General features: G+C 36.7%; 1 protein-coding gene across 1 annotated transcript in view; it reads left to right on the forward strand.

Moving 5' to 3' along the window:
• Positions 1 to 13206, forward strand: part of ATP10A (ATPase phospholipid transporting 10A (putative)) — a 180314-nt gene that overhangs the window by 113252 nt on the left and 53856 nt on the right. The window lies entirely within an intron of this gene.

Here is a 13206-nt window from a genome sequence, read left to right on the forward strand (position 1 = left end):
TATTGTTTGTAGTCATTTATATTTCCATGCTTTTGTAAAGAGCTTGTCAAGTTCCACAAATAATGATGTTGGAACTTTTATTGTAATTACATTAATTTATAGTAATCTAGAGATAAGAGGAGAATTGATATCTTTATAATACTGACTTATAATTCATAAATTTTATGTATTTATCCATCCATTTTTTTGGGTCTTATTTAACTTCTCTCAGCAATGCTTTCTAGTTTTCAAGATAGAAACCACACATATTTTTCGTTAGATTTAATCTTAGCAAAGTGATTTTTAGCTTGTTTTAGTAAGCATAAAAATGTAATATATGCATATATTTACAAGTAGTAATTGCTATATGTATATATAAATGCAATATATGTATATAAATGTGTGTGTGCAATCTGTAGGCTTTATTTGTTGTGGTTTTATTTCTTTTTGTTGTGGTTTTATTTCTTTTTGTTGCCTTATTACAGTGACTAGGACCTACAAACAGTCTTGGGTAGGAGTAATGATATCAAGAATTCTTTCTCTGATACCAGTCTTAAAGGGACTTGAACATTTCACCATTACATGTGATGTTTTATTAGGATTTTGGTGAATATGTGTTATAAGACAAGTGATGATCCTTTTTATTCTTAATCTGCTATGAGTTATGATCATAAATGGATGTTAAACTGTATCAAGTGATTTTTCTACTTCATATGAGATGATCATATAATTTTCTCTTTTTATGCTAATGTGTAAGTTACACTGATTTTTCTAATGTTATACCAACCTTAAATTCTTGGAATATATCTACTTTGATAATGTATTATCTTTTCTTTGTATTTCTGGCTTAATTTGATAATATTTTTTTGAGAATTTTTGTAAAATTAAGATGGGGTTGTAATTTTTCTTATTTATAATGCATTTGTCAGATCTCAGTATCAAGTTGGTAATTGGCCTCATAAAATAAATTGGGAAGTGTCTGTTCCTCCCATTTCTGGAAGAGTTTGAAAATAGGTTTTAGTTTTTCATTGAATATTTGAAAGAATAACTGGTGAAACCATCTGAATCTGAAGTTTCTAAAAAGATTGAAATTATGTTTTCAGTTTATTAAAGAACTATTTAGAATTTCTATTTTTCTACTATAAACTTTGGTAACTTGCATTTTTCTAATGATTTACACTTTTCTTTTAAATTTCAGATTTATTGCTGTAAAATTGTTCATAATACACTTAACTTTTTAAAAACTTTTTTATTTTTAATTAAGTCCACATTTACAGGATTATAGCAAAAATAATACAAACCTTATACAGAGAACTCCAACATACCCACTCCCCCAGATATCTAATACATCAATTTCAACATTTTACCATCTTTTCCAAATTATTCTATCATCTGTCTATCTATCTTTCAGTTTATCTGTCCATTCATCAATCCATCCATCCGTCTATCCATCCATCCATCCATCCATCCATCCATCCATCCATCCATCCATGTATTTTCTGAACATTTGAGAGCAGGTCACACACATCATATTCCTTGAACATATAATACTTCTGTGTATATTTCCTATGAACAAAGATATTCACTTCTGTGTCCACCTTAGCTGCAGTTATCAAGTTCAAGAAAATTCATATAGATCTTAAATTCTATATTCCAGTTTTTTCTTATATCCCAATAATGTCCTTTGAATCTTTTCTCCTCCGTTCTTAGATCCCTTCCAATATCGTTATTGCATTCATTGTCATTATCTCTTTAGTTTCTCTTACTTTTTTTTTTTTTTTTGCAATTGTGGAAACAAATAGACAATATAAATCCTCCCAAAATCTCAATCCCAAGCATGTGATTCAGTGGGATTAGTTACATTTACAATGTTGCAGTTCAATTAGTTTTCTTTCACCCCAAACAGAAATAAATCTTATACTCATTTTACATTAACTCCCCATTGTCCCTATCTACCTACCCCTGGTAACCGTACATCTACCTTCTGTCTCTATGAGTTTGCATATTCTCTGACATTTTCTTTGTGGTTACCTTAAGGCTTAAATATATCGTCCTAAATTGATAACAATCTCATTTGGTTTGCTATCAACTTAACTTCAATAGCATACATAAACTATATATTTATATATAATTTATACACATTATGTATTTATAGATTGAGTCCAAAACCATAAATTTATCATTACATTTACATTTTTTTGCATTTGCATTTTTAATCCTGTATGAAGTAAAAAAGTGGGGTTAAAAATAAAAAATAAAAAAGCACTGATATTTATATTTACTTATGTCCTTATCTTTACCAGAGAACTTTTCTGCATGTGGCTATAGTCAATTGCCAAGTGTCCTTTCCTTTCAACCTGTAGAACTCCCTTTAACATTTCTTATAGGGCCACTCTATAGTGACAAAGTCACTCAGCTTTGTTTTTCTGGGAATGTCTTAATTCCTCCATCATTTTTTTTTTCTCCCTTATTTTGAAAGACATTTTTGCCAGAGAGAGAATTCTTGGTTGACAATTGTTTTTGCACTTTAAATAAAGTCTTCCCACTACTTTCTTGTTTCCATGGTTTCTAATGAGAAATAGATATTTAATTTTATTGAGGGTCTCTTGTATATGATACATTCCTTCTCTCTTGTGATTCAGAATTCTCTTTATCTTTGGCATTCAATGGTTTGATTATAAATAACATGGTGCAATGTGGGTCTGTTTCATTTTATCCTGTTTGAAGTTTGTTGAGCATCTTGGATGTGTATATTCATGTTTTTTGTTAAATTTAAAGTTTTCAGCCATTTAAAAAAACATTCTATCTCCCCTTTCTCTCTTCTCCTTCTGGACCCCCGGGGCATAGTGTATATTTTGGGAAGTTTGATGTTGTGCCAGTTTCTCAGTCTCTGATCATAATTCATCATTCTTTCCTCTTCCTGCTTCTCAGATTGGATGGTTTTATTTGTCTTCAAAGCCATTGATTGTTTCTTCTGCCGTCTTCAATCAGCTGTTGAACCCTTCTAGGGAATTTTATATTTCTGTTACTGTGGTCATTAGCTCTGCTTTGTTCCCTTTCAAAATTTCCATTTCTCTATTGATATTTTTTTGTGTGTTCATATGTCATTTTCCTGATTTCTTTTAGTTCTTTGTCCATGTTTTCCTTTAGCTCTTTGAACATATTAGGGTTCATTTTTTTAAGGAGTCTTTGGAATGTCCCAGGTCTGACCCTTTTAGTTGATGGCTTCTAATGCTTTAATCTGCTTTGCCTGGGCCATCATTTCCTACTTCTTTGTATATTTTATAGAAAACCTGGTCATTTTGATATTTTAATGTTTTTTAAGCTGGAATTTACACTATGAGGCATCCTTTCCTTAAGCTTGCATCCTGCTAATATTATGACAGAACTTTTCTTGAATGCCTGGAATTAACAAAAAAGGGAGGAGGAGGAAAAAAGGAAAACACCTTTCCAAGTCTTTGCAGATTGCCCTGTATGGGTACTTTCTTTCAGGTCTAATCCATGTAATGAGTTTGGAGAATAGCTACATGCGAAAGCATAGTGGCTTCCCTTATCCTCACTGTGCATGTATCTTATCTTTGATGTGCTTGTGTGGCCCTAAGAATTCCTGCATTCACAAGATATGAATGTCTTCTTTTCCTGAGGAAACAATTTCCTTTTGGTCCTGGGTAATACATTATGTCCTACAGCCAGCAATCCCAGTAGGACTATATGTCCTACTGTCCAGGCAGCACAACTTGACTGCTCTCCTATAGCTTTTTGTAGGAGAGTTTCATGGGCTGCCTTCTATGTGTAGGGCAGGTTCTAGGACGGTGAATCCTTCAGTCCACCATTGGACAGATTGGGCCAGACATACAGCTACTCTGCTCCCTCCAGAATCAAGACCTGCCATACACCCTGTTTGAAAAGTAGGCTGGCTCTGTGTCAAACTGGTGGGTGATGGGGGAGGGACCAGTTAGGTTGTCATGAGATTCCACTGCTTTTAAGCCTTTTTCTTGATTCGGTGCTAATTCTGCTACTGCAGTGCTTTAACTGTTTTCTAGAGTTTAAAAAAAAAATGTTTCTGCCAGTTCCAGCTGGTTGTTCAGAGCTTCTGAGAGAGGATGGAGCCCTGAAGCATCTCACTCTGCCATCTCGATCAATGTGAGCCTCCACTCTTACCTTTTTGATGTATACAGGATCTGTAGTCATGTCCCTTTTGTTTTCTTATTAGTCATAATTCATGTTATTTTTTTCTAGAGCAATCTTATTGGGAGTTCATTGATTATTTATATATATATATTTTTTACTTGTGTGTTTATTATAACCTCCCTTCATCTTCTTTAGGTTTTGTTTGCTGCTGTTTTCTAATTTTTGGAAAGGATGCTTAGCTCATTAATTTTTCAGCTTTTAATCTTATAGTTCATGCAAGTAGTCTATTAATTTCTCCAAAAGGAACAATATCCCACAACTTTTGATGCATAGTAGATTTCATAGATTTAATTTCATTTAGATAAGCAAATCTTCTAATTTCCCTTGATTTTTTTCTTAGGGCCATTTTTCATTTAGGATTGTATTATGTAATTTCAAAACAAATCAGGCTTTTTTAATGTTCTTTTTGTTAATTTTAGCTGAAAATAACTCTTTATGAACTTACTTTGAAATTTGCTGACACTTGCTTTATGGCCCAGAATATAGTCAATTTTTGTCAGTGTTCTTTGTGTGCTTGGACAGATGGTGTATTCTGAAGTTGTTAGTTGCAGTGTTTTAGATAAGTCCACTAAGTTAAATTTGCTTATTGTTTTGTTCAAATTTTTTGTAGCATATGGATTTTTTTACAGTTCCGTCAAATACTGAGAAAGGGGTGTTTAAATATCCCACTATGATCATGAATTTGTGTCACTTTTGTTTTAAAAAGTGACAATCCTTATTTTTTACTATGTTTTGCAGCTTTTATTAGTATTATCAATTTAAAATTATTTTATATTCTTAATTAATTGAACATTTTGTCATTTTATGTTAACCTTTTATATATAAAGATTATTTTTTATTCAAATTCATTTGTCTAATATTAATGCAGATATTCTAGCTTCCTTTTTGTTACTGTATACCAACTGAATCTTTTTCATCCCTCTGTTTTCAGTTCTCTGGTATTCTTATGTTTTAGCTATATTTCTTATAAATATTATATGGCTGAGTTTTGTTTCTCTATTCTGTTTAAAAATGTTTGTTTTAATTAAGTATTTTAGCCATCTTCTTTTAAAGTTATTACTGGTATATTTGGTTGCAATGCTTTCATTTTATGCTTTTATTTGTCTTGCCTGTTCTGTTTTTCTGTTTTGTTCCACTTTTGCCTTCTTTTAGATTAATTGAAAATTTTTATTATTCTCTTTCTTTCTAATTGGTTTGGAAATTATATACTCCTTTACTACAGTTTTAGTGGTTATGGTAGAGATTATAACATGCATCCTTAATTTATCGGTATTTTTAATGAATCAGTATTTTCTTCACTTCCTAGTCAATGCAAGGACCTTTATTTTAACATCATTTCATTCCCTTCAATTTATATGCTCTTGTTGTCATGTATTTAATTGCACCTTTTTATAAATCCCCTATACATAGTTATTATTGTTTAATTCAGTAGCATGCACTTAAATTTACCCTTTTATTTACCACTTTTGTTGCTCTTCATTATTTCCTTCAACTTAACCCTTTCTTTAGATTCCACTTTCCTTCTTTTTGGATTCTTTAATAGTATCTTTTGTTTGAATCTGCCAATAACAAATTCTCTCCATTTTATTCAAGGTTGTATCTTCTTTGGTTTTCAGCATTTTAATATCATATGTCTAGATATAATTTATCTTTAATGTACCCTATTTAAGATTCTTAAGTCTGTGGTTTGGTGTTTTTCATCAGATTTACTAAATTTAAACCACTCTCTCTTCAAATATTGCTCCTGCATAATTCTTTCTCTCCTCTTCTTGTGGGACTCCAATTACGGATATGTTACACTTTCCCTCTCTATCTTGCATGCCCCATACCCTATGTTCTGTATTTCCCACTGTTTATTCTCCTTATGCTTCATTCCAAACAGTTTTTCTGCCTTTTTTTCTAGTTTACTAATTTTCCTTTCTGATTTAACAGATATAGTAAACCATTCATTGAACTTTTAATCAAAATTTTCTATTTTTCAGCTCTAAAATGTTCGCTTTATTAATTTTTTAAATCTGCTAGGTCCCTTTTTAAAATTTCTGATTCTTCCAGAATTTTAGTCCTGTCTTTTAGCTTCGTGATCACAGCAAGCATGATAACTTCAAATACCAAAGGGCCTGTTTCTGTTCTTGTTGACATTTGTTTTTGTTCCATGATGCCTAATCTCCTGTTATGCCTGGTTATTTCTGAGTATGTGTCTGGCATTGTGCTTTAAATTTCATCTTTACAAATAATTTGAGGCCTAGGATTATATCGTTTTCTTTCAGAGAGGCTTTTGTTTATTTTGTCAAGCATCTGTGTATTCTAGTAATCTGGAATCACCTTAATACTCTTTAGGGATTGTATTAATTAGTAAGCTGCCACAATGCGATATACCAGAACTAGAAGAGCTTTTACAGTTCTAAGCCTATAAAAATGCCCAAATGAAGGCATCCAGGTAAAGATACTTTAATTCAAGGAAGGTCAATGGGTCAGGAGCACCTTTGTCAACTGGGTCGTCATTGTGGCTGACATCCACTTATCCTTTGCTCCTGGGCTCTGTTGCTTTCAGCCTCTGTTACTGTGGGGGTTCTTCAGTTTGCTTCTTCGTGGCTGACCTTCATCTCTTGGCTTCCCTTGGCTCTCTCCAGGTTCTGGCTTGCTTAATATTTCATGGCAACCCATACTGGGCTGCAAGCATCTCCAAATATCTGTGTCTCTCTTCTCCAAGTGTTGGTATCTGTGTCAGCTCTTTTTCTGTCAGCTCTGTCATTTCTGAGGTTTTTCGAAAATGTTCCCCCCGTTAAAGGATTCCAATAAACTACCTGTTATGGGTGGAGTCACATCTCCATGTAATCAAAAAGTTAAACCCACAATTGGGTGTGTCACATCTCAGTGGAGATAGTCAAATCAAGAGTTTCCAACCTATAGTATTGAATCAGGATTAAAAGAAAAGGCAACTCCCACAAGCTTGGATCAGGATTCAAACATGGCTTTTCTGGGCTATATAATACTTTCAAACTGGCACAGGGATTCAGATTTTCTGGGCCACCTAATTGACTCAGATCTGGGTTGCAGTTTGTACAGAGGCTGATTTATTTCTGTTTCACTCCTGTTCCTGGTGTGCAGTTCTTCATCATTCTATCAGAAATTATAAGACTCCTGTGTTAGTGGACCCAGTGATAGGCAGAATAATGGTCCCCCAAATATGTGTATGTTTTAATACCCAAAATTTGTTAGTATGCTGTGTTCCATGACAAGAGGGGATTAAGTTTCCAGTGGAATTTAGATTGCTAATTTGCTGACATTGAAATGAAGAGATTATCCTGCCTTCCCAGGTGGGCCCAATGTAAAGGTAAGGGCCCTTAAGTTGTGGGAGAGGCTGAAGAGTCAGTGTCAGAGTGATGTAACATGAGAAAGATTTGACTGACCATTATTATGTTGAAGAAGGAAGGGGACACAAAGCAAGGAATGAGGGTAGCTTCTACAAACTAGAGAAGTCAAAGAAAAGGATTCTTCCCTAGAACTTCCAAAAAGAAGGCAGCCCTACCTACACCTTACTTTGAACCCATTTTTTACTTTGACCTCCATAGCTGTAAGAATACATTTGCATTGCTCTGTCACCAAGTTTTTGGCAACTGTTACTGCAACCGTAGGACACTTATGCAGGTCCTGTGCTACCACATTTGTCTCCCTTGGTCTTGATAAGTTTCAGCCACTTCTTTCAGAATTTATAGACTCCTCTAAAAGAAAAAGAGTTTCCCAAATACCAGTCCTATCTCTCTCTGAATTTTTGTCTTTTCTATATCTTCACTTGATTAACTGTTACTTTATTGTGAAATCTCTGAAACCTCCAGGAAGGTATTTTTTGTTTGTTTTGTTTTTTGTATTTTTTCCAGTTGTTTCTATTTTCCTTCAACTAGGGGTTTGTCCCAAATTACCCAGTCTTTCAATGCTGGATAATTTTTCCTTTCAATCCAGGTGATTGAACTAATCTGGTTGGACTTTTGAATTCCATGTTCCCAATAACACTGCAGTGCCAAATGAGTTGCAAAAGCCTCTTAACTGACACTGTGTTTTTAATCTCCCATCTTTTTTTTTTTTTCTAAAACCATCAATATAAACCTTCAGCTACATTATTACCAGTGGACCCTCTCATCCATCTGGGACCTAGCCCCAGGATCAACTTCCATGTAAATGAACCAAGGCCCCCCCATCCCCCCCCCACACATGCCTTTAGTTCCTCCTACTTCCTTGACAAGAGGGTACCTTTCCATGTCAAGGGTATCTCCTCAGTGGTTTCCCAGATGGGAGAGTTCACTCTTGCCCATGTTGAGGTTTGAATCATGCCCCCCTCCCCAAGAAAGACAAGTTCAGATATTAATCTGCATTTCTATTAGTGTGAATCCATTTTAAAGATGTTATTATTAGATAAGATATGGCCAAATTGAATCAAGCTGGCTCTTAATCCATATTACGGCAGGCCTTATAAAGAGAAGAAATGCAAAAGCAGTCAGAAAAAGCCACAGGAAGAAACCAGAAGCCAGAGAGGAGAGAGAGCTCGCCATGTGCTGGAAGACTGCTATCCCAGAATGCTCCCACTCTGTGAGAAAGCATGGCTTTGCTGACTTCTTGATTTTGGACTTCAAGCCTCCAAATTCTTCTTCTTTAAGCCAACCCACCATGTGGTATTTTTTACAGGAGTAAAAACTAAGACACCTCCTATTTTTGTTCATGCCATCCCCTCACCTGTATTAATGGAAGAGGGAGGGGCTCCTGGCTATGACGCACACAGGCCAACTTGTGAACTGGTAGTGCAAATGAACTCAGGAGAGTTGCACTAGACATTTTCCTGTAGCGCTGTTGTGTTGGTATAAGTACAGATTTTTTTGTGGAGACTGTTTTAAAGAACAGCCCTCACTTAGGTTTTGAAGTCATTCTTCTATAAAACAACTTGTGTTGCTCTCTATCCTAATGCATTGCCAGACCTTAGATGTACTTAAAAACATTTGATGAGAGAAAAAGTAGTGCTCTGCTGACAATTGCCGCTCCCTAAGGCAACATGAATTGCTTGTGGCCAAAAGGAAAAGAGAGGCTTTTGATTTTGGAAATTCAGGCTCAAAACCAGCACTTGGAGACTTTGAATTTTGCCACCTAAACTAAAGCTTTGAAGCTTTTGTCTGTGAAGTAACAAGAAGGCAGGGAACAAAGGATGAAAGGATGCATTTTCAAGTCAGATTTATGGGGTGAAAAAAGCTGGCTTTCTACTTTCAAACAAAGAGAGGGCCACTTGATCTCTCACTAATACTTGTACTTCTGACAGGAACATTTGCAATTAGAAAAACAAGACAGCACACCAGAAACCCCTTGATCAGTTCCTGTGAAAGCCATGGAAGGATGTCAAGTTTCCCAGGAGGCTTCCTCAGGGATGCATGAGTAGCCTTTTTGGAGGATCTAGGTCCATAGGAACCCAGCCTGGAGTTCTGGGATGATTCAGAAACTTGTGAGTCAGTAAATTCTTTCAGAAGAGGCATCCATCACCCCTTGGCTATTTGTGTACCAGGTTCTTATCCTAAGGGAGCACATGGTATGGTGAAGGAGACGTGGGAACCAGCTCCAATTGGACTGAGAGGAAGACACATAGTTTGACACCTGCATGGATCCTGTACAAGTTCAGAGAAGCAGCTCCTGCCTACCTACCTGAGTATGGAGCTGTCAGGAAAATTTTTCCAGAAAGGATGATACTAGACACCACATCCTAAAATGCAAAGGGACATTGGCTAGGAGGGCAAAGGAAATCCATTCAGAGAGGTGTGGCTGTGTAGGGGAACCCTTTGCAGCAGAACAGTTGCTTCAGGAACTGCACCCAAGAGCTTGGTGGCCTTGCACAGTTTCATGATCTTGGACAGTCTTCCTGCTACATCGGGATGGGGATTTCATCCCTATAGAACCGGAAGTCACCAAGACATCATTAAAGCAGAATACCTGACAATCAGATTGGCTTTTGTGTCATCACAGCCACTTGGTGTCCAACGGAAGACCTGTGGAAGGCAATGAGAATACATGGTCAGGTAGACCAGTTGGAAGCATTGCCTTCATCCACATGAAAGCCTTCAAGAGCAGGGTCCTTGAAGCTAGAAGAAAGGAGGGAGGATTTTGCATTCTTTGTGACAAGCATTTCCAGGACATTTCAGGACAGATTCCCATGCACAAGACAGAAGGATCCATGTGTCTGTGTACCTTATCACTGGTGCAGATGGTGGCCCTACCCAACTGGTGGGGGCTGCTGGGCAGTATTGGCACTGTTCACCAGGCTCCTCCGTGTGACCTTGCTGTCTTCAGAGTCCAGGGTAGTCAGCATCTCTCTGTCATGCCCATGTGGGGAACCAGGTGGTGTTCCTACTGGCAGTTCATGTGCCAGTGCCTTAATGTGCTCTATGGGATTAAAGCTGCACTCCTTTTATGCATAAGAAATAATCGTATTAGATTTAATGGACTATAAATGTCCTTTCAGATATCACTGCTTGTGTTTTAAGATGGAGGAAACCCACTTTTACTTTTAATAAATACTTATTTGTAATTCAGTTCAACACCAATCTGAAATGTACTTTGTACAACCAAATCTTTTCTGTGTATCATTCATTAAAAATGTTTCCTATGAATCAGTCATTCATTTAACTGATGATCTGAGCACTTGCTGAACTAGGCACCATGCCTCCCCCGAACAGTCCAATGGACATGTGCCCAAATGACCATCTAGGACTCTGTATTGCAAGTAGAGTTGCTGAGTCCCACAAAAAGTGTCCTGCAGGGTAGGGGGTGTCCATGGGATATTTGGAGGGAGAGAGTGCCTCCAGCTTGGTGACTGCTTGCAAGGCTTCCATCCAATGCAGACTCTAGCAGAAATGCAAGTTCAAGGGCAGGTCCTGAGGAATTTCCACCTTGTTATGATCCTTCCTCTTCCTTTCCACCTAATAAGGTCAAATCACTCCATCCAAAAGAGGCTCAAGAAATATTTGGAGGGTAACTAAAGGAACTTACAAGCATTGTATTGCCAGTAAGGCACTTATTTGAAAAAGCACAATATTTAAATAAGACCTTCAGTGTCAAGAGCAGTGCTTAGTCTGAGATGCTCAGCATGCTGGGCATGGCTACAGAGGTCTAGTGGCTTTGCCTGGAGAGCTGGCAGCCCATTCCCTTAGGTCTCTTTCCCACTGCTGGGCCTCCCAAGGGAAATCTGGTCATAAGCGTCAGAGGAAATTAAAACCATGTCTGAATCCTAGGAAAGTGCTGATTTCTAAAGCTAGAGAGGCCTCAGAGTTTCCAGTCCAAATGCCCGCTCTTCTCATTTTCTGAAGTTTCATGTTTATGAATTAGAAAATCTAAGAATTAAAATCTACGGCTCCTGATGTTTTACTCCATTTTTGGGTGAACTGTGCTAACTCCACACCCACAGGCATTTCTGGGAATGGGAAAGGGGTATCACCTATAAAGCAGGGACATTTAATCGAGGCATATCTTTGAAAATGTGGTAACTTTAAAATGTTTAAGTTTGGGGTGTTGTTTTGGAAATTTCTTTAGAACCTATTATACACTATCTGGTTTATTAAATATATTATATAGTTTTCTTCTGAATACAAGTTCATCTCCATGAGCATCAGTTACTGAGTCTGCTGTTGCCACACAGTGAACAGAGAGCCCAGGAGGCTTTGTCAGTCAAACCAAGGTCACTGTGACCTTGGGCGCATTCCTTAATCACACTAAATTGGATGAAATGCAAAAACCTACCTCTTTGCAGTGTCATAAAATAGTAGTAGACCACTTGGCACAATGCCTGGCATTTATCAAGCTATCAAAAAGGAAGTCTCTTGATGAGGATGATGATGATGATGCAATATAGTACTATTCTCCGTAGTTACTTAATGTGTGAGGTTTTTTGTAGTTGTACTGACTTATCTCAGATTCCTCAGCTTTGTTCTATTGGATAATTAATCAGTTTCTTCACAGTCCTGTGTTTGCTTATCTGTGTGTGTGTGTTTTAAATGAAGTGTGTGTTTTAAATGAAGTTGGAATGGTTAGAACTGAAGAATGGACCGGGGTCATGTTCCAGTTGGTAGGGTTGACAAAAGTTTGGCCAACAGATAATGAGGGTCTGAGCTGGAAGCTGGTTTAGAATGAAGCAGATGGATAGAGGAATAAAGAAACATATTTCCTGGGGAGAGGGGGTGTTATTATACACTAATTCAGTTAGAAGCAATCAACATAGAGTTTTCCTCATCCAAAGGGTGTGCTCCAGATGTGATCTCTTTTACAATAAGCAACTCAAAGATGTTCTCTAAAATTTGTCGTGCAAATCCTCCCGAATTCCAGATGAAGCTAGGTGACTTGTGTTTTGGACTTGCACAGTCCCTAAGTCACACGATTATTGCTATATAACACCACAAATGCAGTTCTCACGTCCCAAAGACAGAATGTTCTACTGTTTCTAAACCATGTACATTACATTTTCTTAGAGAGGAAAAATAATAAACAGAGATGGAGTATTTTAAGGCTGCCCTCCTTGTCTGCCAAAAATAATCTTGTGTGCTCTGGAATGCTCTTCCTTCATGACCATCCAGGACTCTGTAAACGCAAATGTCTGCCCTGGAAAAGCCAATAAACTGGTTTCATGATAACCCACGCTTTACATAAACAGAGGACTCCTTGAAGAATAGTCTTACTCTGAAAATAGAGCATGAGGCCATTTCAGGCCAAGGAGAAAGAGACTCATTACTATTAAGACTTCAAGAAGAGCCTTTTAAAATAATATTTTAGTTTTGGTTATTTAATTGAGCTACTGCTATCTACTTTGTGACTGTGTTTTGTGCAGGGAAATGCATTTTTGTAGTATAGTAATAATTATCTGACATGATGTCAGCAAAGTTTATGCCATTTCTGATTTTTAACTGCTTATACTTTTTTGGTGATGATATATTGTGTTAGCAGCAACATTTCCATTTTTGACTATGTTGTAATGCTTGATAGAGAAAAGAGAACGATGGGCCAGATAAAAGACAG

The sequence above is a fragment of the Tamandua tetradactyla genome, chromosome 12 (genome assembly GCF_023851605.1).
Source record: "Tamandua tetradactyla isolate mTamTet1 chromosome 12, mTamTet1.pri, whole genome shotgun sequence".
NCBI lineage: Eukaryota > Metazoa > Chordata > Mammalia > Pilosa > Myrmecophagidae > Tamandua > Tamandua tetradactyla.